Source organism: Oncorhynchus masou, chromosome 2 (assembly GCF_036934945.1).
Source record: "Oncorhynchus masou masou isolate Uvic2021 chromosome 2, UVic_Omas_1.1, whole genome shotgun sequence".
Lineage (NCBI taxonomy): Eukaryota > Metazoa > Chordata > Actinopteri > Salmoniformes > Salmonidae > Oncorhynchus > Oncorhynchus masou.
The window spans coordinates 31468869-31494468 of record NC_088213.1 but is presented as its reverse complement, the minus strand read 5'-3'; the positions used below and the strand labels follow the sequence as shown (position 1 = coordinate 31494468).

The 25600-nt window shown below is 40.3% G+C and overlaps 1 long non-coding RNA gene and 3 other non-coding genes across 4 annotated transcripts; 3 read left to right on the top strand and 1 right to left on the bottom strand.

Annotated features, from left to right (window-relative positions):
- Positions 1-1141: 1141 nt before the first annotated feature.
- On the bottom strand, positions 1142-17927 carry LOC135558629 (uncharacterized). The gene is made up of 5 exons (XR_010458377.1): positions 17491-17927; positions 15449-15674; positions 13422-13510; positions 11125-11467; positions 1142-1764 (listed from the first exon to the last, which is right to left on the bottom strand). It is a non-coding gene; the product is annotated as an uncharacterized LOC135558629 (long non-coding RNA).
- A 5885-nt stretch (positions 17928-23812) lies between these two features.
- trnar-acg (transfer RNA arginine (anticodon ACG)) lies at positions 23813-23885 on the top strand. The gene has a single exon. It is a non-coding gene; the product is annotated as a tRNA-Arg (tRNA).
- Positions 23886-24814: 929 nt separating this feature from the next.
- On the top strand, positions 24815-24887 carry trnar-acg (transfer RNA arginine (anticodon ACG)). Its single transcript has one exon. It is a non-coding gene; the product is annotated as a tRNA-Arg (tRNA).
- Positions 24888-25419: 532 nt separating this feature from the next.
- trnar-acg (transfer RNA arginine (anticodon ACG)) lies at positions 25420-25492 on the top strand. The gene has a single exon. It is a non-coding gene; the product is annotated as a tRNA-Arg (tRNA).
- Positions 25493-25600: the final 108 nt, after the last annotated feature.

Genomic DNA, 25600 nt, shown 5'->3' with positions numbered 1-25600 from the left:
CAAAATGCATATGCAAAAAATGTATATGAAAGCAGTTACCGATCAAAGACCAGCAAACCTGAGAGCTGGTCATCTGGTAATCCTTGGTAGGCTACTTTTGATTTATTTTAGGCTACTTCAGAAGACTTCATGAGGAGGGTCTGTTTATGTCCAAACGGTTGTAGGCCTGTATTCACATTTCAAAATAAAGGTGATTGGTTGCATAATATTCACACTCATCTGGTAAATAGAAGATCCAGACCAATCTACCAACAGCTTTCTATTGTGGTGTGCTTTCCAAGGTGCTGATACACATACTGTCTTGAAGAGCAACATACTGTCGTTATCAGAGTCTGTAGCTCTAGGCTGCGTTTAGACAGGCAGCCCAATTCTGATCTGTTTTTCACGTATTAGTCTTTTGACCAATCAGATAATCTCTGAAAAAGATCCGATGTGATTGGTTAAAAAAAATCAGAATTCGGCTGCCTGTCTAAATGCAGACATATAAACTTCAATATCAATCATTTCTGTATTTCCAATAAAAAACACTAGAATCTTTTAGACATATGTTGAATTATTTATTCTGTATACACATTCAATTCAAACAGCACAGAAGTTAAGACAAGTCAGAACTCAATTACAAAAACATGTTTTGTTTGACTTTAGTGTACAAGTATGTGTCACATTCTTTATTGCAGGTATGTTCAAAACTGTCTATCTCTCTGAATAAGGATAATAATAACAATCAGGCAATGAGACGGATATTAATCTGACTGCTTCAATACTGTATCCAACACATTTCATGTAGAACATTCCCTGATCACTATGAACGCATGCAGATAATATTTGTAATTGGAAAAACGCAGCATTTGATGGATATACAGTAATTGGATGGAATCTTCACCAAACAATGTCTTTCTTTTCACTGTGACAGTAAAACATTAAACAACATTTGCAATACAGCCAGAGGGTGAGTCATTCACATTTATTTGCATAGAGTAGTCAGTTCTATTCATAAAGTAACTAATTGCACATGACAGAGGATAGACATCCAGAGAGCTTCTCTTGTAAGCAGCCCACACATTAGGGCACTGTAGTGCTTCTCTGAAGCTCAGTACACTCCAGAGTACTCTAAAGGGTACAATAGGGACCAAACCCCCCCCCACACACACACACACACACACACACACACACACACACACACACACACACACACACACACACACACACACACACACACACACACACACACACACACACACACACACATCCACACATCCTTAAATTAAGGTATGAACACATGTTGATCTCATCCCTTTTGATTTCACATCATACACACATTGTCATTCTGCTGTAATGTTAAAAGTTATATTGAAACTATACACTCTCAGCCAGGGAAAAGAGAACATTGATTACCCAAGTGCAATATATCTGCAGATGATCCGTGTGCAACTTCTGCAAACAATGTCTTCAAATAACTCCAAACATTGTCCTTACAGTAAATCTCTCCAAGCATTAACTTTAGGGGGATTCTTCAGTGCCCTAATTTCTCAGTGTTTGACTGGAGAGGATGCCAATGAGGAAGGTCTTGCGTGACATCCTGGGATCTGACATGCCAGGGCTCAGGGCCCAGGGCTCAGGGCCCAGGGCTCAGGGCCCAGGGCTCAGGGCCCAGAGCTCAGGGCCCAGGGCTCAGGGCCCAGGGCTCAGGGCCCAGGGCTCAGGGCCCAGGGCTCAGGGCTGATGGAAGAGGCTTCCTCTGGAGGTTGTCAACACCAGCAGGACCTGGAGGCACAGAGATAAAAAAACAACATGTAAGTCACCCATGTCACATTGCTTAACACAAGAACCCAGAACACAGCGTATTGGTTAACTGTAAACAGTGACCAGTATTGTTTTAGGTCACCGTAAGATGGAGGGATGACAATGATCTTGGCCTTGATGCTTGATGGAATCTAGTTTGGGAGCAGGGAACGTGTCAGTCAGTGAATGATTGGTTAAAAAATAAATGTGGATGTACAGTCTTCCATCTATTTCTACATTGGGTTATTCAAAACACATTAACACCAGTTTCGGTACTTGGAGTACACCAATAGAAATGTTATGAATAATAAGGACAATTGTGTTACAGTATGTGCAAAGCAATTTCAGAGAGGACAGAAACAGAAAAGGACAGATTTTACCAATACAAAGAATGATTGTGAATTCATGTGGGATATTAAAGTTTTCTGAAAACTGTGTTTATTGCTTCATCCTTAACTGTCATCAACTTAACAACTAAGACAAATCTAGCAGTCTCTCATCAAGTTTTGAATATACACAGGGGCAGTCTACCCGCACCATTACCAATTTCACCAAATTATATATAGAGAGGTTTCTGGACAATTTAATCCCACCGGGGGACTTGGCCAGACCCTTTCTCTGTCAATTTTCCACCCTCTCCCTTATTCAAGCCCCCTCTTTTTTCTCTTCCTCCACAATGCGGGATCTCTCCCTCTTTCTTTTTTATGTTCTCTCATATATTTTTTTCTCTGCGGCTCCCCTCGCTGCCAAACCCTCAGACAGCATGCAGCTTATGCAAATCATCAGCCTTTTATGCTCAATACTCGTCCTCAGTCCTGAATGAGACCTCAACAAAACACACACACACACACACACACACACACACACACACACACACACACACACACACACACACACACACACACACACACACACACACACACACACACACACTCAGGTTCATTTAAAATGTCCAAATACACATAGCCCCCAGTGTTCTCACTCAAAGTCTTTAGCGCCATTCCAGTCCATTTCAATTTGAAAGCCTCAACCTGACTGGATGAGCTCCCAGTTAGTAGGGTAGGCAGAGGCAGACAGATGAGAGGGTCCTGCTTCTACTGTCCCAGAGAGGGTGGGAGGGAGGGATGCATAGGAGAGAAAGATGGGATGGGAGAAAGATGGAGGGAGAGTGAAGGAGACAGGGAGGTAAGGAGTGAGTGATGGAGAGAGGGAGAGAGGGGAGTCTAATGAATATAAAATGTTCTCTGTGTTGCTGTGTTCCCAGGCTCTGGCCTGTCTGCTAGGGGACAGGAGGGGGACGGGGGGGGACAAGAGGGGACCAGAGTGGGGGGACAGGGTGCCTTTGCCCAGCTGTAAGGGGGACCTAAGGGACTTCTCACACACTTTCTGACAGGCTGTCCCTTTCACCAGCACATAGCTGGGCCCGCCAGGCCTGCTACCATAACAACGCTGCAGCCCCTCTGTCATAGCAACGCCACGGAAACACCACAGAACACTGGGCTCCCCCAGCCTGCCTTGGACACGACCATCAGGGGGAGGATGGGAGGGGAGTTGACAAAAGTAGATGAAGAAGTACTGAATGTGAATCAGTCTAGACATTCCCACCGCTGTGAACTTGAACTTGACAGACAGCCTGAAATGTTCACAGGCCGTGTGAGTGATGGGCAGATGGAGAGATACACGCAGCACAATGGGGTGAAGACTATCTAGTGATACATTCCTTAACCTTTTCTAAATGGTCCCACAATAAATGGATACAAAATGCCTTTAATAATGATGAAGTGGTCATTAAAACTTGTTTGGTTGACCAATTGTTTGCCCACATTTGGTGAAAACACCATAACCTTTAGCTAGGGCTGTTATGGCCGCTGTCTCCATACTAATGCCTGTAAACTGAGGCAGGCCCATGTCTGGGGGTCCACGCTGTTTATGGCCACTGGGCCATGGGAAGAAAAGAGATGTGAAAGGTCCCCTGTTGCCGTTACAAAGCTGAGAACAATCCTTGGCGGGATAATCGCGTCTATCCCCAGATTAAGACGAGATCGCAGCTGAGGTATCCTCACAGGAGGAGAGGAGAGGGAGCGTAAAACATACAATCTTTAGACAAAGCTCAGAGCAGGGTGTGTGATTTAGTCCCTTTTATGGACAGGTTATAACATTGAATGTGATGGAAGATTACTTAAATGTGTTTATCTACATGGTCTGAACCCACCCGTCAGTTGTTAATTCTGCCTGGATCATGGTGAAAAAACTGTATTGATTCATTGGTTGTGTTTAGCAGCGGGGTCTTGATAAAATCCACAAGGCTTCAGCTACAGTACAATGTGGGATTTGGGAACCACAGCTTTAGGTGTTCATTGGAGGTGTAACAGAAGCATTCACAGCCATTCTATTCTTATTGTTAACCCATTCTCTAACAGCCCACTTGACCTCATGAGAAATGGCAGAATAGAGCTATGGTAACACTCTGAAAAGAAATAACTCATTTTATAGTCATAACCCAAGTATGATTGGTATCTTGCATTTGATTCAGATTGAGCTCCTTAGTGGGATAATACAAGGTGGTTCCAGACAGCTCCCAGACCCCTGTTCACCCTGTCTATGAATATGCCAGCTGCAGCATCAGCCACATGGAAACACAGACAGACACACCGAGGCAGACAGTACATCCCCTCCCCCAACACACACACTGACTGTCCACACACACATATAAACACACAGAAGTGCATAACACACAGATACTATGCATAAATACACACACACACACACACACACACACACACACACACACACACACACACACACACACACACACACACACACACACACACACACACACACACACACACACACGTACAAACTCCCCACCACCTTACATTCTGAATGGATAAACCTGTTAACGCTCAAACATAATTTCTCTCTCTTTACAACTGTTTTAAACATGATATCTAAGTGAGCTCTTCTGTGCTATCCCTCTCACATTCTCTTTCATTACCTTTGTTTACCTCTCATTCTTTTGTTCCTGCATACAATATCACCTATTATCATTGTCTGAATGCCTTGCTGTGAAATATTGTTGTCTGCCCCTTGGTAAAAACAACTTCTCTCCCTCCTTTCTCTCTCATTTTCCCTCTGGCTGCCTCATTTTACAGGGTAATATATTGTGATTGTCATTTAATTAATAGCCTGTCTGTGGCAGAAGGGGAATCGGGAATACAGTCTGCCACCCAGCTCAAATGTAACATGACATTCTCAATGCCAAATTGTTAATCCATACTAACAAATCATGCCTTTTTAAATCCTAAAATTCAGTAAAGATTTTACATCTGTGAATTATTGAAAATTGTTCTCCCATAAACAACCATTAATATGCTGGCTGTTATAGACACAAGGTAGTTGAAGCTTTTATGAGTGGCAGTAACCCCCAGCGTACTCAGTGAGTTAAGATACGTTTAGGTTTTCTAACATTGTAACTATGAATTATATTTTAAACACATGACTCTGATTATCCTTCAAGTTATTATTTTAACAGTGCAACATCATTTAAAAAATAGCTAATTTAGGGCTTTAAACTAATTTGATAATTTGTGCAAAACACACACACACACACACACACACACACACACACACACACACACACACACACACACACACACACACACACACACACACACACACACACACACACACACACACACACACACACACACACACACACACACACTGAGACACATTCACTAACACACACAGACATAAATACATAGAAAAACGGGGAGAGGGGCTACTTTTCCAGGGGGCACTCTCATGGTTTTGGCGCTAATGCAGGCATCTGGCAGTGTCTGGTCTGGAGCGTCTTTCCCACCCCATTACCCCCTGTGTCTCCTGCAGCACCCACCCACACAATGGTGGGAAAGAGGGGTGGTGGACCTCCGTCAAGAGCTCCCCTCACAAAGCAGTCATTGTGGAGGGGAGCCAGGAGCAGAATGATAATGTGGACTCCATCTACTGTTTACCAACAGGCAGACTAGCTACAGACAGACAGCTGTAGTACACAGTGCACTACACCGACCTGCAGCCCTGCAGCCCAGGCTCAAAGATCACAGCTCACTGTTGCTCTCTGCTCTGTTCCCCAGTGCCAGGAGCTAAAAGAGACATTTAACAGGAATCTGTATGGATGTTTTGTATGTGGGTGAGAGTGTGAGTGTGTGTGTGTGTGTGTGTGTGTGTGTGTGTGTGTGTGTGTGTGTGTGTGTGTGTGTGTGTGTGTGTGTGTGTGTGTGTGTGTGTGTGTGTGTGTGTGTGTGTGTGTGTGTGTGTGTGTGTGTGTGTGTGTGTGTGTGTGTGTGTGTGTGCGTGTGTGTGTGCATGTGTGTCTTTCTGTTCACGTGTGCATTTCAGACTTCCGTGCCTATGGGCACCCTACAATGTGGTATTAGTCACATTGCGGAAAGATAGCATTGTCCCATTCTCTTATAGAACACATTTAAATCCAGCCAGGTCACTCGTGATACAAGTCAATATTAGACGTCCATCCATGTCTGAGGACATTGGGGGATGATGTGGAAACCGGCCACCAGAGGCAACAGTGAGTGCTTTTATAGTCAAATAGGTTTGGGTTTTGCTAGGTAGGGTGTTGTGGACAGGATGGAGGATGGGCTTAACATTGGTTGTTCTAATTCAGCGATAGGAAGTTGTTTTTGAGATTTTTGTTTTAAACTTATCCCAAACCTTAAATCTTACCTTAATCATTAGGAGTTAACGCCTAACCTTAAGACTTTGGAGTTACAGTAGTGCCTAAACTTAACCCTAACCTTAAAAATGTGGAGCTAATGCCTAAACATAACCTTAAACACATAGAAATTTGACGTTTTGAATAACTTTGAAATGTGACATTTGAGAAACATGGATGAACATCTAATTCTGATGTGAGACTGTGAGAGCTGGTTGTTCAAATCAACGTGTTTTGGTTCATACAGCCAATGTCTAATTAAAACGTGCATCTACTCGGCACATGTGCATGCAGAATGCAACATCACCAGTCATTACAGTAAAAACATCTGCCTTAATCTGATGCTGTCCTAGATTGCAATGTTACTGCATTCACTGACAAACCACTGATTACATACTGTACAACTGGCTCCCACCACATCACCACCAAATAATTCACTGTGCATTTTTTTAAAAGTTTACTAGGCAAGTCAGTTAAGAACAAATTCTTATTTTCAATGATGGCCTAGGAACAGTGGGTTAACTGCCTGTTCAGGGGCAGAATGACAGATTGCAACCTTTCGGTTAGTAGTCCAACGCTCTAACCACTAGGCTACCCTGCCGCGTTAACAATCAGGGTTGAAGACAATGGGGAGATTCGCATGTAGACTACTGTAACAGCAATAGTCTTCTTCATTAACTGGGAACTAGGCCATATGAAATCAATCCACCCAATGAAAACAAAGAGATCAGTCATGTTTACAGATTTCATAACCTTTAAACCTTTCAACCAGGAGGATTATAGACAGAGCATTCTCTATATCACCCCCCAACTAGTAGTAAGAATCATCCAAATACAAGCCCACTGTCTCTGAGTAAATGGGACATGAAGCGTCAGGCTCAAAATAGGTATATTTTAGTCCCTCAGTCAGTCTGAAACGGAACAGTCTTTGTATCTGCATTCATGTGTTGAAAGTAGAATATATAGGATATGAGAATTGTATGACAGATATATGGTGGAAAATTATCACTGTAAGAACTTTCTCTCACATGAATGCAAAATAACTCACATCCATGCTCTGTGAGAATAGTTGCTATGGCACCTAATCCACATAGTGGAAATTATTAATTAATTGATACAGCCAGTATTCGAACACAGGAATAGACTTAACAAAGCATATTCAATGTCATAGGCTTTGCCTTGGGCGCGCACGCACACACACACACACACACACACACACACACACACACACACACACACACACACACACACACACACACACACACACACACACACACACACACACACACACACACACACACACACACACACACGTATCATCATATTTACATCAAATGCTATTCATTATGAGATTCCCTACAACTGATTGTAGGTTTAATTAACACATTGTGTGTAGAACTAGTCCTTTGCTTCTTCCAGTAAGCTTCTTTATATCTGCCCATCCCTGTATTCTATGCAGTGACACATCTGCGATGGAGGCCTTGAGAATATGTAAATCAGGTATGAGGAGGCCCCTCCCCCCTATGGAGAACCTGCTAGTCTAATTAAAGCTTGCTTGGGCATTAAAGGCACAGTTGTCCTTTGTTGTATTAAAGGCATAGTGGATTTCCTTCATCATAATAAAGGATAATTGTTTTCTTTGTTATGTTAAAGCTACAGTAATCTTTGATTGTACTAAAATACATAGTGGTTAATCATTTATCATCCCATGTAATGTACATGATGATGAATACATGCACGTATGGGTAGGCTAGGCTACTGTAGATCTTTCATCCAATGCACATAAAATGTATAATCACTCAACAATCATTGTGATCTTATTCTTGTGTGTACAAACAATGAAGCATACATTTTTTTGGGATACGAATTAATGTTGCTCCAAATGAATGCTATTTCCCTACATGATTTAGTGGGGTATTATCACTAAATCAAAATATCATAGAAACATAATATACCATATGATGTCAGGTGGAACGTGTCTATAGGCCTATTGTTTTTGTAATTAAATGAAATGATCATTTAACAATTGACATTATATTTACCATATAGGAGGCATAAGGCTGTATGTATTATAAGTCACTCTCTCTTTGTATCTGGTGTGGTTTTGTTTGGCTGCCATAAAGGTTTCATAAAAAGATACCCTACTGTAAGGGATGATCTACACTGGCTTTTACATTTCATTAGTTACAGTAAAGGGACTTCAGGATTTAGGGGATATTCGGTTAAACCGGATATTTTTACATTTGGCAAAAATTAATCCCACATTTTCCACTTTGCTGTCGCGTGTCTCGTGCAGCTAAACCCCACGCGCATACAAGGCTGTAGCCCGCGCCTCTAATGTGCTGCTGTTCCTTTAAAGAGGGCTCTGCATTCTCTCCTCGTTTCTATGCAATTATGTTAATATACAGAGCTTGTCTGGTGCTCTTCATTAACGGCTGCAGTTGCATCATTGTTTCCTTTATTTGTTATCTCTGTAAAGCCAATGATTCAGTAACAGGCTATATTTTGGTGTTTTCTTCCGTACAAATATGTGGTCTTTAATAGTGATGGATTAAGTAGGCCGTATGTAAAGTATTTTTTTTGGTTAATATTAGCGTTTATTTGTGGTTTTCTATCGCAAATGATCCTATCTCAAGGTCGTGCTTTGCATCCGGTTTGTGTTGGACATCGGTTTCTAAATAGGCAGACAAGGTCCTACCTTCAGTGAGTATGCGAATCATTTCTTGTTCAAAAGAAAATTATTATTTATTTTCGATATCAAATATTTTCAGTACATTGTCAGATTAAATACATGTAATATTGCATTGCAGTCTCTGTGATATTAGACTTTGTGAAATTCAGTTTACCTTATATCAACCACATAACCTACATTAGGTAGCTTACCTTTTGTTCATTTATCATGCCATATTCATATTCCTAACTTGTTAACATAATTGTCCAGCTAATTGTCTCAAAGTGTAATTTCTAAGTTGCATAGCAACAGCAGTCTGTGCAATGAAAGCAATGACCCGCTCTGATGATTATAATCATTTCATCCTGTACTGTGACCAAGAGATATTTTCAGTTCAAGGTGAGGTGCCTATAGAAACATCTATAGTGTATAGAAATATATTGTATAGAAATACATTTGCCCTGTTATATTGACTGATAATTTAAAGCTATGAAAAATCTTACTCCAATTATACTCTTCACCATAACCCAGATGATAATATAATCAGAACATGTTGTACAGTACACCATCCAACATGACTGGTAGGCCTGGCCTACTGTACTGTAAATCGTGTTTCCCTCTCTATGATAAACACACAGATGCAACCATAGTTGTTGTTGTCTTTCTTATTTTGTGAATATGCACATTTTTTCATGACAGATGTAAATAAATAAAAAAGTGCTGATAATAAGGATGTATAAACATTACATTTACATAAACTGTAGTTCATCTCTGTTATACATAAAGACAACATCTGAAATGACTGAAACTAATTAGGGCTAAATCCCCTGTGCGCATTTGTCCTTTTTTGAATAGTTTATAGCTTAATATCAAGTAGCCAAAGTAACCAAGAGTGGAAGTAAACAATGAGGTGCAATGATGGAAAATTAAAAGGTCTATCACTTTGTATTTTGTAATTCCATGTGCAACGTAAGCAATAGCCAGATCTTTGAAATTACAGAATATTCCTTGAACAATTGTAGCTCGAAGACATTTGGTAAGGTGCATATGAATGTGCAAATGATGTACAATAGTCGTGAAACATAGAAGATGTACATAGGTAGGAGACACATTATAGTATGAATGCATACACAATAGACGTATTGCGAGTGAGACAGAAGTTGCAAGCTAAGTATGAGAAAACAGTGGGTTTAGATGTGAGACACATATGTAAGATGTGTGTATGAGACAAACAGCGGTTTGAGATGTGAGGGTTGATTGTAGGTTTGAGACTGATTGAAGGTGTAATGACCAACGAGTGAGCTAGCTCTGCTCTGTGGCTGAAGGCCACAAGGGCATCATCATCATCATCTGACATGACCAGATTTATGTAACCTGAGAGTGCAAGGATTGTGTGTGTGTGTGTGTGTGTGTGTGTGTGTGTGTGTGTGTGTGTGTGTGTGTGTGTGTGTGTGTGTGTGTGTGTGTGTGTGTGTGTGTGTGTGTGTGTGTGTGTGTGTGTGTGTGTGTGTGTGTGTGTGTGTGTGTGTGTGTGTGCGCGTGCATGTGTGAGAGAAAGATATATGTTCAAAATTAGGATGATTTCAGAGATAAATATTTATTCATATGGAAATATGTGTATTTAATGTGGTGTATTATTACAAAAAATAACTGCTTGTCTGTTGCAAAGTGTGCTGAACGCACATTACAATCAAACAAATCAAACAAGGCTATAGTCAGTTCGTTAATGCAATGCCTCGTTAACATCTAAACAGTAATGGATGGGGCTGCTTTTTCTCTAGCCTACAAGCGTTAATTGATCTAATATCTCCTAAACCCTGCCACACTCGTTAGCCAGTTCAGACTGGAGAGGGTAAGATGAGAGGGCTGACAGAGGCTAGCCTACTGATGAGGGGAGTGATGGAGAAAAGCCCGATAGAACCAATGGTGCTGCCAGCCCTACCTCATGCCAACACAGCCATTTTAGGTGCAGCAGCAAGACTCTCCATCAAGATGGCTTCCGTAGCTCAGCCCCAGTCAGTCACACAGAGTCCTCTGGCTGCCTGTGAGGGGGGCCGCTCTAACTGGCAGCTCCTTTGTCCCCGTTGGCACAGGGTGGAGGCATCTCGTCCGTCCTTTTCTCCGGGGGCACAGATGGCACCAAAGGCTTCCGGTGATGGAGATTTAAGGGAAGAGGGACAAGGGGGTTGGCCTTTTTCTTCCCCTCCTGCTTTCTCCTTTTTTTGTGACGACTGTGCCACTTTTCCCTCGCTCAATCCAGACCTGGTGTGAATGGCTGGCAGTCACTGTGGAGGAAATAAAGCACAAAACAGACCCCCTTTTATCACTGCCATGGCAACTACCACATAATCTGTCTTTAGGGAAATAAAAGGACAGAATAACTGTAATTCCTTTGTATCGGACAGTCACACCACGACAAGGTACTAGACTCTGGGTGAAGCTTTTGATAGTAATCTTAAATCAAATCAAATGTATTTGTCACATACACATGGTTAGCAGATGTTAATGCGAGTGTAGCGAAATGCTTGTGCTTCTAGTTCAGACAATGCAGTAATAACCAACAAGTAATCTAACTAACAATTCCAAAACTACTGTCTTATACACAGTGTAAGGGGATAAAGAATATGTACATTAAGATATATGAATGAGTGATGGTACAGAGCAGCATAGGCAAGATACAGTATATGGTATCGAGTACAGTATATACATATGAGATGAGTATGTAAACAAAGTGGCATAGTTAAAGTGGCTAGTGATACATATATTACATAAGGATGCAGTAGATGATATAGAGTACAGTATATACGTATACATATGAGATTAATAATGTAGGGTATGTAAACATTATATTAGGTAGCATTGTTTAAAGTGGCTAGTGATATATTTTACATAATTTCCCATCAATTCCCATTATTAAAGTGGCTGGAGTTGGGTCAGTGTGTTGGCAGCAGCCACTCAATGTTAGTGGTTGCTGTTTAACAGTCTGATGGCCTTGAGATAGAAGCTGTTTTTCAGTCTCTCGGTCCCAGCTTTGATGCACCTGTACTGACCTCGCCTTCTGGATGATAGAGTGCAGTCTGGTTATTTGACTCAAGCAATGGTGTACAGTAGACTGTATGGCATATATTGTACTGGCTTTGTGCTACCCATAGTGGCTGCAATGTTGCTTTAGTGTGTATGTGAGCCTGCTGTCGTTTCAGACCGTGGGAGGGGGGTCAGTGTATTAGAGACAATAGAGAACGAGCCGCTCTCAACATCGTTAATTAATTAAAGGGGTTGCCAGCTCGTCAGAGAGTGGTTAGATGCCGGGGAGAAAAGACATTACCCGCCAGCCACCCTACATCTTGCCAGCACAAAATGCTTTGTTGTGGTGCGTTGTCCCGTTTAGCAGATGGTCTAATGCAAAGAGCGCACTTGTTCATCAGTAGTTATTTATTTCACAAAAAAAAGATTTGTGATTAAATTGTTGTAAAAGAGACTCATAATACTAATTTCTATTTCAGCGTTCTAATCTATTCCTTCACGAATAAGAGGAAATATAGTTTCAGGCTGTAAGATCTACTCAGAATAGCAATCTGCTTGCTAGTGTGTCAAGTCAAATGAATTTAGAGTCCATAAAGGAGGTTATTCTATGATTAGCCTATAAAAGCAGAGAATGAGAGAGGGAGTGGGAGATGGAGACTTTAGTTCCTCCATCTTCAGGGAGATTGCATTTTTGAAGATCAGTGAGAAACGTGGGTGGTGGGTGGGTGGCGGGTCGGAAAACAAAACCCACATGAGATGAAACAGGCAGACAGCCTCTTTGTAAACAGAATGGATTCAGAGGAAAGAAGTGGCTGAAGCAGATGCTGAAGTTTCAGCGTTTTTCTTCCTTTACTCCACCTCTGCTCTTTCCTCCTTTCTGTAGTACAAAGCTGAAGGCAGCAGCGTCAGAACCTGACGACTACAGGGAGCCAGCTCAGATCTGGGTCATGCTGCCACCAGCACAAACCAGGAACATACTGGAGCTTTAACACATCTTCATCTCCACCAAGGCTCCCATGGAGGCATAGAGAAACCTGAAGCCAAGAGGCACGGAGCTGCATCCTAGCACCTGTCATTCACACCCACATTGGTTCATGTTCATGTTCTGTTTTCAACCTCTCTCTCATATTCTCTCCTCTCATCATGCCTCTCTATATCCGCCATTAGCTGTTACTCTACCATATAATATGCACATGTACTGTATACCTTACTTACCATTTAGTAGACAGCGTGTGCTGTTCACACTGCAGAGTTTGTGGGTGTATCTCAGGCAGCCACTGCAGTGACAAGGGCACTGGATCAACCTTTGACAATAACAAAGACATTTCCAAATACAATACAATGCAATAGTGAGAAAAAAAACTACACGTATCCATTAAAACAATACGCTTGAATTCTCATCACTAACATTCAGCGACAATTAATTTGATCATTGTCGGGTTATAGAATAGTCATGCCAAGGGTTCTTCTACAACATTCAAAGGACACGTTTATATGGATTAGGCCTAGAGAAGAATAGAGTGGTGAGATAGATGTGGTTGATTTAGATAATGTCTCCATTCTTCTTTGTTGGGACTTGTATGGATCAGAGCCTGCATTACAGTTATTGATGAGGAGATTCAGATAGGCAGGCTGGAGGACACAAGGCTTTTGTTTTGAGTAGAGTAGAGGTGCAATCAGCATGCAGTTAGTGAAGAAAGGTGAAGCTACAATAAATAAGTATAGATGGACATTTTAAACATATATTGAGATTGATTAGAATATGAAGTGTTCAAATCAAGTGAGTTGCATCATCATCAACAACTAGCCTACTCTCAGTATTAAAATACCTGAGTAGGAATTTAGATATCGGTCAACACTTGGGTAATGTAAAGCTCACAATAGACATCAAGAGGATGCGGTTTTGGTTAAGGACGAGATTATCAGAATAGCGACTGGTGGGCCCTAAGTCACTGGGTTGACCAGTGGAAATTCTAAATTGTTTGGTGACACACTTGAATGGAGAGATCTGTCCGGTCGTGGGAAAAGCTGGCTTGGACGTTTCACAAATCCAGCGTATAGCCTCTTCCTACTGAATCAAACCAATTAGCCAGGAGCGCGCTCCAGCCATTGAGAGCCACTGTAGGCTCTAAGAGGAGTTGTTGGTTGAATGAAAATGCATCCCCGGATTTGGTTCTCCAAGAGAAGCTATAGAAGTTGCCTTTTGAGGGACGGCTATAGCACCGTGAAGGGCCAGGCAGAAAGTCCAAATTGAGACACTTGAATCATTTAGGCGATTAGGTGTGCACACAATGCGTAAAAGTATTGTGTGACTCACATGGGAGGTATAATGCATTTAAAATCTACAAAAACCATGAATATCTTAAGTGTTCTTCCTTTCTAGGTAACACAACTCAATGTGAGAACACAACTACATGTTTTTATTCCTGAAATTATGCGTTTATGTAATGACATGGATCTCTTGACTTAATATCGACTGAAAGATATCATTAGCCTACGCTTATTCAGAATATCAGTGCAAGGGGTAGGCAAAGCCTACATAGCTCGTCTTAATCAGGACTGCCTTTTTCATAGGCGTTGGACTACAGTAGGCCTAAATACGTCATAAGGGCTAATAGCGGCCATTTTTTGGAAAATTGAAACCTTTCCACCTTTTTAAGAATGATATCAATATGAGCTACAAATCTTTATCCATTTCATTAAACCTTAATTCAATATGTGTTTGCGTGTATGTAAACCTGATTTATGCAGTGAGAACTATAAGGAATACAGCCTCAACTGTGGATACTTTGATGCAACAAAGCTTTATTCATATTCAGGCCTGAATACCAATCGTTACAGTTCACTCATAGGACTAGATAAAGTTATGTAATTCCTCTGAACGGAATAAAGGCTTTTTCTGAAGTATTTTTCGTTTTAGAAGATGTTTTAGGCAAAAAACACTCCAGATGCTTTGCATGATGGAATAAATAAATATATAAAGAGTATTCTTGCTCCAAGCATACTAAACAAAAGTGGGACAAATATACACTTCAATTCACAGCATGATTGTAGAAAATGTTGTCTTTTCATTTAAAGGCATGCTATAAAGATGATCCTACTTATATTTTGAGAATATCTTCTCTAAATTAAGTAAGAAAACTTATTAAAAATAATTTCGGGTTGTAGCAGGTTTTGAGGAATTCAGAAGTGTTTCAACAGATGTTTATAATAAGTGATTAGGGAAAATTGTTATAACTTACCGGAAAGGCACTGAGGTATTGGCCTGTAATTGCATATCAATTATGTTATTTTGTGTCTTTACTCCCAGACACCATTTATTCCTGTCCGAGTCGCAGGTTTGGAGGACATTCCTACTTTCGGTTAGCTAGCTTTATGACGGCCGAGTAACACTCATACAGCTAGATAACCAAAGATAGCAACCGACTCCTTCTCGTACATACTGCCAGAGTATCGTATGGGTTCCACCTAACATGAAAAATAAACATTTTGTTAATGCAATAATTAGCCTAATAATGACACTGCTACCACCAATTGGTATCCATAAATGTGCCCCCTTCCCCCCAAAAAGAGAATAATAATAAATATGCCTACATCAATAGAAATATTTCCGATTATTAGTTGATGTGCAGGCCATGGGGTCGATGAATAAAACCCTGGGAAAGGTTTTAATCTGTCTCCATCTCTAACTACTCTCACTGATATAGACCCATGCATGGTGACATCACAAGCACCTAGGCCTATAGGCCTACAAGCCAGGCCTGGACGTGCAACCACCTTCCCGCCTTTTGTGAAAGATCCTTAAATTCTGCATAACTTAAATCATCGCGATATTAAATCCCGAGTCACTTTAGAGTAAATCGATCAATAGATGCTCAACCAGCGGAGGACTTGGCTAACATTGAAATGTTCCATTTATAGGCCTATAGTTCTGCTCCCATACACCATCACCGTCTTCACCACTTAGGATTCCACTCCCACTACATATCTTATGACAATAATTAGGATTAATTCGTGTAAAAACATATCACAGGCGATTTAATTGCATCGATTGGCACCGTATTTGCACGCAGTAGGTACGCTATTATAGGCCTTATAGCGACTTTTCCAGAAAAATAGCCTGTGTCTATTATGGTAAGGACAGCATGGCACTATACGTCACATATGATCATTATAATGAAATTATATGATGATTATTATTATTATTATTATTAATGTCATATTATTATTGGAATCCTTAGTCTATAGGCTATTTATATATCTGGATATCATTTACTTTCTTACCCCTCCTGGAAAAATGTATCTATTTCAAAAGATCATAGAGGATACCCACACTAACACACAATTGTGCTATTCATTCACTAATTCATTCATTTCTCACAAGGGAGTGTAAAAAACACAAGCTAAATCATGTCATCAAGTAGAACGCGTGTAGGCCTTTAGACCATCATTATTTTACCAGGTTTAGTATTGTAGCTAGTCTATCTATAATGAGCCTTCTGCACATGTTTTAATAAAGACTAATCTTGTGATGAACCCACGTTTCCCTTTATCAGTGCGTCTTACGTCATAGCTTTTAATTGAAAAGTAACGAATAATAGTGATCTTGTAAGTAATTTCCAAATAATTTCGATTTAACACATCAATAATTTAACACAACGCAATGTTGTTTGTTAATAATATAATGCAACAATTAAAATATTTACAGAAATTGACACAACTTTATTGCTATGTTACAGAATAGCCTAAATAATTACATATTTTATGTACATGTCTTTGTATGTGGGTGACATTACACATCCTAATGTATGGATGAGGATATTCCTACAAAGCAGTTGGGTTACTAGGCTATAGGCTACTTTTGAAACTGCCCAATTTCATCACACCGACTATCTTACTAAATGAATGTAGAAAATAATATAACCAATATACCATATAAATAAAACCCCTAGCAGTATCTACATGACCAAAAGGACTGCGTTTATTTCACAAATAGGCCTATACATGCCATAGAGGCTATACATGGCGATGTAGATCTATCCGCGCTTTCGACCATGTAAGCCTCGGCTACAGTTGATCAGATCAAACACAGGTTCATTTGTCCCATAATTAGCCAGCTTTACTAGATCAATTCAGACTCTTTAACACTGTATATCAATATATAAATGATGGTCAGAATTGATGGCTGCGATATGGTAAACAAAGATGAGTGTCTGCAGCTAGCGGTAGGCTATATAGCCTGAAATAAACTCACATCGACGTATATTGAATAAGGAATCCTCACCTTTCAATGCGAGGAATTTTGTCCTGGTTCTTTTGCCATCCAATGGAGGGCGACGCACCCGCGTGGAAGGCAGCAGTAAGGGTTCCGGTATAGGATGAGAAGCATATGGCTAGCCTATAGAATAGGTTTTTACCGAGGAAATGAAATCAGATGATTTACCTATGATGAGAGGACAGTACAGAAAACGATAAACGCTTCTTATCCAAAATCCGCCTTCGAAGCAGGTGGAGGCAGCCAGTTTCTAAAAGGCGCTGTCGATGCTCAAACCGATCCATGTCGAATTGGTGGTTTATTTCCGAGGTTGTGAGATCCCTTAACCGTTATTTCACTTGTCTCTCGTGGTGGCATACGAGATGGTATCTCTCGACGGATTATAAATCAAAGCGCGGTCCTCCCGTGGCCGGTTAGTTTATCCATTGTGGCTTTCCTCCGTGCCTCCGTTGCTCTCACTACCCTGAGAGCATAGAGTTTTTTCTCTAAATGCTTCTTCCTCTGACAGTTCTCTCCTGCAGTGACGTCACTCCAGCAGAAAACGGCCGAGTGACCAATCACAGACAGGCTACACAGTGGGAAAGAGACACTCCAGACCTGACACATGGGCACCCACAGACAGGCCGTGATAGATGAAATTATCAGAGCACCCTATTGGCTGTACTGTGTGTGTGTGTGTGTGTGTGTGTGTGTGTGTGTGTGTGTGTGTGTGTGTGTGTGTGTGTGTGTGTGTGTGTGTGTGTGTGTGTGTGTGTGCCATTTTATGAGAGAGCGCTTTTTCTATCCATGTTTAGGCTTTAGGCTACTTGAGATAATATTACCGCCTGTTTATTACACTATATAAGTAAAAGATCGAAAGATTACCCCAAACTTGGTTTCTTAGGGCAAGGGGTAGGCTACAATTTGATTGCACTGGTTTTATGCACGTTTGTTGACTTTTACGCAGGATTATACCTGTGTGTGTGTGTGTGTGTGTGTGTATTTGTGTTTATTAGATGTATTCCACCCCCCCCCCTCCACCCCCATTAACTCTGTATGAATGTTATTGGATGAGGACATACTGAGCTAGGCCTAGTATTGCCCAATCCACCTTCGGGTGTTGGTGTGGCAGATTTAAATGAAACTAATTCGGATTAAATAGGGTGCTAGAATAGGCCTATCATCGAAGGAGAGAGAGGGAATCTATTGAAACTGGATTTTGCCTTGTAGTTCTGTGCTTTGATACTATGCGTGCTCAGTGTAAGATCTGCTCTGTGGTAGATGTGCTCAGTAAAGGTGCTGTGTAGCTATTCATAATAAATTAACTATACATCTGTTAATGTAATTTCTATGTCTTTATGATATTTCTTAGGCTATATTATCCTAGTTTTTTAGCATGACATTTTTTTTCTCCAGCCGTTTTGGCAAATTGTCCAGGTGGGCTATGGGTTAGTGCGTGCTATGTGATGAGACGTAATCAATGCAGTTTGCTATATCTTCATTTATCAGCTGAGCTATTTAAGCCTGCAGTCTAAACTTTTAGCGTGAGCATTTTCTTCTCGCTAATCCCCCTTTTTACCTTCAATGCTTGGCACTCTCCATGTTTCATGTTTGAAAGCAGATATTCTACACTACAACGTTCCAGTCCAGCAGTGTATGTCGCCAATAGGCAATGAGAATAGAGAAAATACAAATACTTTATGGAGGGTAAACGATTTTTATGGTTCATAGAATGTCGTGATCTAATTTCTCTAAACTATCAAACCGATTGAAGTTTCAGTTAAGTTTGCAATATCACAGCCAACAAATCAATCTTAAAGTAACTCAAAAACCTATTTGGACTATGTTTTGTGGGTATTCAATTTTCCCCAGGCTTGGAAGACGAAATTCTTGAACTTATCTCTGATCCCCTCTCTCCGTTCGGCCCCAGTCGGACAGGGAAGTAGAGAAAATAATATGCAGAGATACTGTAAAAAGTGTACTTTTTTATGCACCATGTATGTACCATTTATGTACCCTTTATGCACCATTTTGGATGGTGGTCCAAACAAAGGTAATGCATTATTATACGAGCTCTCAGTGATGGAGCGCCTTGTAATAAAACTGATCTTAATATGTTTTGAATAGAAATACATGTATTTGCGAGAAAACGGCAAAAAGGCATTAACGTTATACGTTATTTTTTCAAGGCTTTTTGGAGTAGGTATAATAACTGGACAGGCTTGACTGTGCATTTTGTCTAATGCAACAACAACAAAACAATTGGTACTTGAAGGCATTCTAGTTTTTATTTTTGGTAAAATCATATGGTTATACTTGTGTGAGGCAGATTGTATTCACTTGGCTATTTACTCAATTAGATCACACACACACAAACGCACGCACGCACACACACACGATAGATCTTCCGCTATTAATTCTTATTTCTCGTGTTTTTATTATTTTGAATTTTTCTTATTAGTTATACTTTTTTTATATTGAATACTGCACTGTTGGGTAGGGCTTTCAAGTGAAGCATTTCACTGTACTTGTACATGTGAAAAATAAACTTTAAATACACACACACGCAATCTTTATCTCACACACAAAAGGATTTTCGAATGGATAAAAATATTCATTAATCGATCATAGACTCATGTCATGGACTAATGTCACGAGGGACTTTGTGGGGTTGATGGCTCAGGCAGTGACAGAACACGTCGCGGAGATAGCGGGTCAGTTCTTGACCTCTAAACCCTGGGTTTTGTTATAACAAAGTGGTGCTTTCACTGAGTCCGGTCTCTCCTTGTAGAGAGGGTAATTTAAGGTTAGGTTAAGTGCTTGTGTCTCTATAGACAGACGGATTACTAGCTTGTTAACCAATTGTGCGAGCCATTGTCAGATAATGCATTGTAAAATCGTTTATCAAAATAAAATGCCTGCAGTGATGTTACCTAGGTCTGCCTAAAAATTATCTCTTTCCATAGCCTTTATTGACACATATTAACCTGCTGATTCTCCAGATCAAATTGTTGAAATATATCCCAAATAGCAGTTTTTTGCAATCCGTAAATCGATTACATCGAATAATGCTGAAGTGCGTGTAGACTTTTTAATCTTAATTTTATGTCACTGACCCGTGGTTTGACCGTCATCTGAAAAGAGAGGATGGGCCTATAAGAAATTCATGAAGAGGTTTGAATAATGGTCCAACTGACTTGGGTTATACCGACATCTAGTGCTCGATTAATGCTTTTTCATTCCTCGTGTTATCATACTGTAAAGTCAATGGGATATGCTCTAGGCATAACCTCTATAACGTTTGTAATCGAAAATGCAATATATAATCTTAATTGGGCAATTAAGAGAATTTCGTAAATGTTAGGTCTATTTCAATTTGTTTCAACATTGTAATATAGGATTGCTAATTGTTTGTGTCAGATGTTTTGTAATATGTCAGAAATGATGGTATTAAATCACCAAAGTTATAGTCGAGACACAAACATCCTACTCTACAATAGATATTTTATATTTTATATTTATCCCCCAATGCATATTCTCATCTTCTAAAAAAGTTTACAAACTACAATCAATGTTCTATAAGATATTTTTTCTAATATGCGAATATAATACACACTAAACCTAGGAATTAGATTCACTGCACAAAGAGTCCTTGTTTTGTTTGAAGAAGTCAAATGCAATCTTTTCCATGTTTGGTGCAGACAAGACTTTAAAATGATTTGTATAGTCCTGAATTGGCTTTGTTATTGCAGTTGGGTAGCAAATTAATGAAAGTGTATGTAACTTTAGAACTAAAGTTGTGTTCTAACAAATGGCAGTGCACAGTTTCAGAGATCTAGAATTATAGATTTTTAACATTAAATGATAATAACATGTTTCATGTGTTTTAATTTGTTTGCATTGTTACATGCCTCCTTATAATAAACAATAACATGTTGACATATCATTGAGACACGCCATTTCGATGCAGGTGTGTGAGTCAGTTGTTATACGATGGTAAATTAGGCCAACAACAACAAGGTAACCTGGCAACATGTGCGTGCGTGTGTGTGTGTACGTCTGTGTGCGTGCGTGTCTGTGTGTGAGAGATATTTCTTTACAATTGATTTCGTTGCGATTTTCCAGTAAATTGACGCGCGCCACAAATGTTCGAAATAAGGTGTCTTCGACTGGTGTCTTGGATGGGTGTCAAACACATAGCCTAAGCAAGGGATGGGCAACTGGCCGCCTGCGGGCAGATCCCCATTTGAGGAGTATAGAGCAAAGTTGTTGTTTAAAATTTAGTATTGATTAGGCCTATATGACACAGTATTTGACCGATCAAGCTTATTTTCCATAAGTAGAGTTCAAAATGCATACACCATTATTATGTGTCAAAATTGTATTAGTTGAGCCTCAGAATGGAATAATGTTGGGAGGAGGCTATGGGCCATTCATTGCACATCTGAAATGACTGCAGTGGGTGGGTTTATGATGGAAATAGGACGGAAATCCTACTAGAAAGTTAAACGAAACGATCACCATTTATTTACCCCCGAGTCCTCGAGTCCTTTAGTTCCGCAAGGACTCGGCATCAAGGGCAGGGAAAGAAAGGCTACAAACTTTTCCGTTTTGAATTTAGGTGAAGTCGCTCCTTCCTCCTGGAAGGATATGAGTAAAAAGGTTCCAGTCATTTGGCGCCATCTAGTGTATGAATCCATAAAGTCAAACAATTCAAATGGTAGGCTATTTGACACTAACAGTCAACAATGAATAACAAACACACTTCGATTAAACAAATGGGGGTGAAAAACAATTTATCAACAAATGGTTTCTACAAACGTATGTTCCATAATATGCATACAACATTTGATGACCATCGTCAAATTAGGAAAAGGGCAGATGTAGCCTAGCCAGCACAGGCTGGATTGCAAATGTTCATAAATGCTTGCAAAACATATCTGCTTTCCAGACCTGAACCTTTTAGTTGGGTCTTTTGTCCATTTATTAGCAGCAAATATTAAAATAACAAGAATTAGATACTGGCAGATTAAATTACCATCTGCCATATCATAGTTCCAAAGGGTTAACATTGAGCAAGAATAGTATGCTCTCCTTACCTATGCATCCCTAATTACTGGTCACCTGTGTGTCTATATAGGCCTACATGTGACCATGACCCGTGACCCAACATAGTGCCCTCTACTGTAGGACTAGCCTAGAAATTAATTGGAATATACAAAGACAGACAAACCATAGACAGCACAACACAACAACTATATAAGTAGGTCAACATGGCTCCTATAGCAGACATGGTTAACAAATCCATGTCCTTTTGTCGCTTCGTCTGAATTACAACACTTTCCACTCTGCAACTCTCAGTGAACTGCTTGGCGACATGCAACAATGTGGGGCGAGCACCATTGTCTTATATCAGATTGCACGACGCTGTCTGCACTGATCAGTTTTTATATCAAATTAATTTCTAACATATATTTCAAAGTATTGTGATGGATATTATTAAAACTCCACTTATCCACTCAAAACCTAGCAGAGGGCCATGGAGATGACCTGTCTGTCAACCTGTAATTACAGCTCAGCTAACAGGAAGAGGTGCTATTTAGGCTTGTCTGGAGAATGCTAAAAGACAGCATGTCAGTCGGTAAGCCTACAAGACAACAATATGTATTTTGCAGGTGCACAAATGTGTAAAAACCTAGTTTATGAAGCTTAGTTTAATCTACACAAAGTGTACACAACATTAGGAAACATTGCTCTTTCCTTGAAATAGACTGACCAGGTGAATCCATTTTACATTTACATTTTAGTAATTTATCAGACACTCTTATCCAGAGTGACTTACAATTAGTGCATTCATCTTAAAATAGCTACTGTAGGTGAGACAACAACACATCACAATAGTATCAAGTACATTTTCCCAGTGCTCGTCAGTGCTAGTGGGAAAAGCTATGATCCCTTATTGATGTCACTTGTAAAGTCCCCTTCAATCAGTGTAGATGAAGGGGATAGACAGGTTAAATAATTATTTTTAAGGCTTGAGACATGGATTGAGTATGTGTGCCATTCAGAGGGCGAAGTGTCTTTGAACCAGGTATGGCGGAGTAGTAGGTGCCAGGCACACGGGTTTGTGTGTGAAGAACTGCAACACACGCTTAACAGTTTCCCATGTGTATCAAGAATGGTCCACCACCCAAAGGACAAAAAAATCCATATAGGAAAAACTTTGAAGCCCCCGAATATTAACAGCAGGGTGAAACCCAATCATATAGTTGTCCGCCTCCGAAGAAATTACGCACAAGCGTTACCAGGAATCAACCAATGATAAAGAAGCATTGGCGTGAAAAACATAAGCGGGCTTGTGGCGCAATGGATAACGCGTCTGACTACGGATCAGAAGATTCTAGGTTCGACTCCTGGCAAGCTCGTTCACTTCCTTTTTGCACCATCCATCCAAATCACAGAACAACACTACATAAAGAGAGACCTAAGACAACAACATAGCAAGCCAGCAACCCATGACAACACAGCATGGTAGCAGCACAAAACATGGTACACACATTATTGGCCACAGACAAAAGCACAACGGGCCAGAAGGTAGAGACAACAATACATCACACAAAGCAACCACAAATGTCAGTAAAAGTGTCAATGATTGAGTCTTTGAATGAAGAGATTGAGATAAAACTGTCGAGTTTTGAGTGTTTGTTGCAGCTCGTTCCAGTCGCTAGCTGCAGCGGACAAAAAAGACGAGCGACCCAGGGATGTGTGTGCTTTGGGGATCTTTAATTTAACAGAATGTGACAGGCAGAACGGGTGTGGATGGGGGCTGCAGTAGGTATCTCAGATAGGGGGGAGTGAGGCCTAAGAGGCTTTTGTAAATAAGCATCAACCAGTGGGTCTTGTGACGGGTATACAGAGATGACCAGTTTACAGAGGAGTATAAGCATGTTAGCTAATCCTAACCCTAAATTTAACCCGTTTAGCTAACCCTAACCTTAACCCTTTAACCTAACTCCTAAACTCAACTCTAACATTAACCCTAACCCCTAGCCATGTTAATGTTAGCCAGCTAGCTAACATTAACACCTAGCTAGAATTCGTAACATATCATGTTTTGCAAATTTGAAACATGTTGTACATCTAGGAAATTCATAATATATCATACAAATGTGTTATTGGACATGCACAAATTAATACATACCATACGAAATGTAACATATACTAAATGGAACATCTTGACCATGCACTAGCTTTATGCTAACCAATCACATACAATTTCACTACAAATCGTTTACATATCGTTTAGAAATTGACCAATTAAAAAATTGCTGGTATGCCAATTGGTTTCATCAGCGGGCTTGTGGCGCAATGGATAACGCGTCTGACTACGGATCAGAAGATTCTAGGTTCGACTCCTGGCAAGCTCGTTAGTTTTATTTTTGCACCACCCATCCAAATCACAAAACGAGATTCACACGTGATGTGATGTCTTTTCAGTTCATCCAAATAAAAAGGCTCTGCGGAAACTATGCATTATCACCAAGAGAGGCATATGTAACGCTAAGTAGCGTTAGCTAGCTACAGTAGCTAACGTTAGCATTATTCGATAGTCTTTGTAATCATCACGCAGGCAACACAGTTGCCAACCCAAAATCGTGGCCCGGGCTGCTGTACTGAGTGAGATTTAACGTTCAGAACATTGCCCATATTTCAGTAGGAGGGGGGTGAATTGTTATGGGGGGTGCCCGGTTATCAGCACATACCCTAATTTAACCGTAAACCTTTAACCTAACTCCTGAACTTAATTCTATAACCTTAATCTTAACCCCTAACCTAGCTAACGTTATCCACCTAACTAGAATTTATAACATATCATATGCATATCATATGTTCAGTACAGTAATTGACCAGGAATTGTAGAATGTTAAAATAGCTATTTTGGCAGGAAAAATCAGTACTGGGCTTGTGGCGCAATGGATAACGCGTCTGACTACGGATCAGAAGATTCTAGGTTCGACTCCTGGCAAGCTCGTACATTTTCTTTTGCCCCTTAAATTGATCCAGGATCGTGAGATCAGTATTATAAATCATTGTGTGCTATTAATTTATACTAATTTATAGACTATGTGCGGTGGCATAG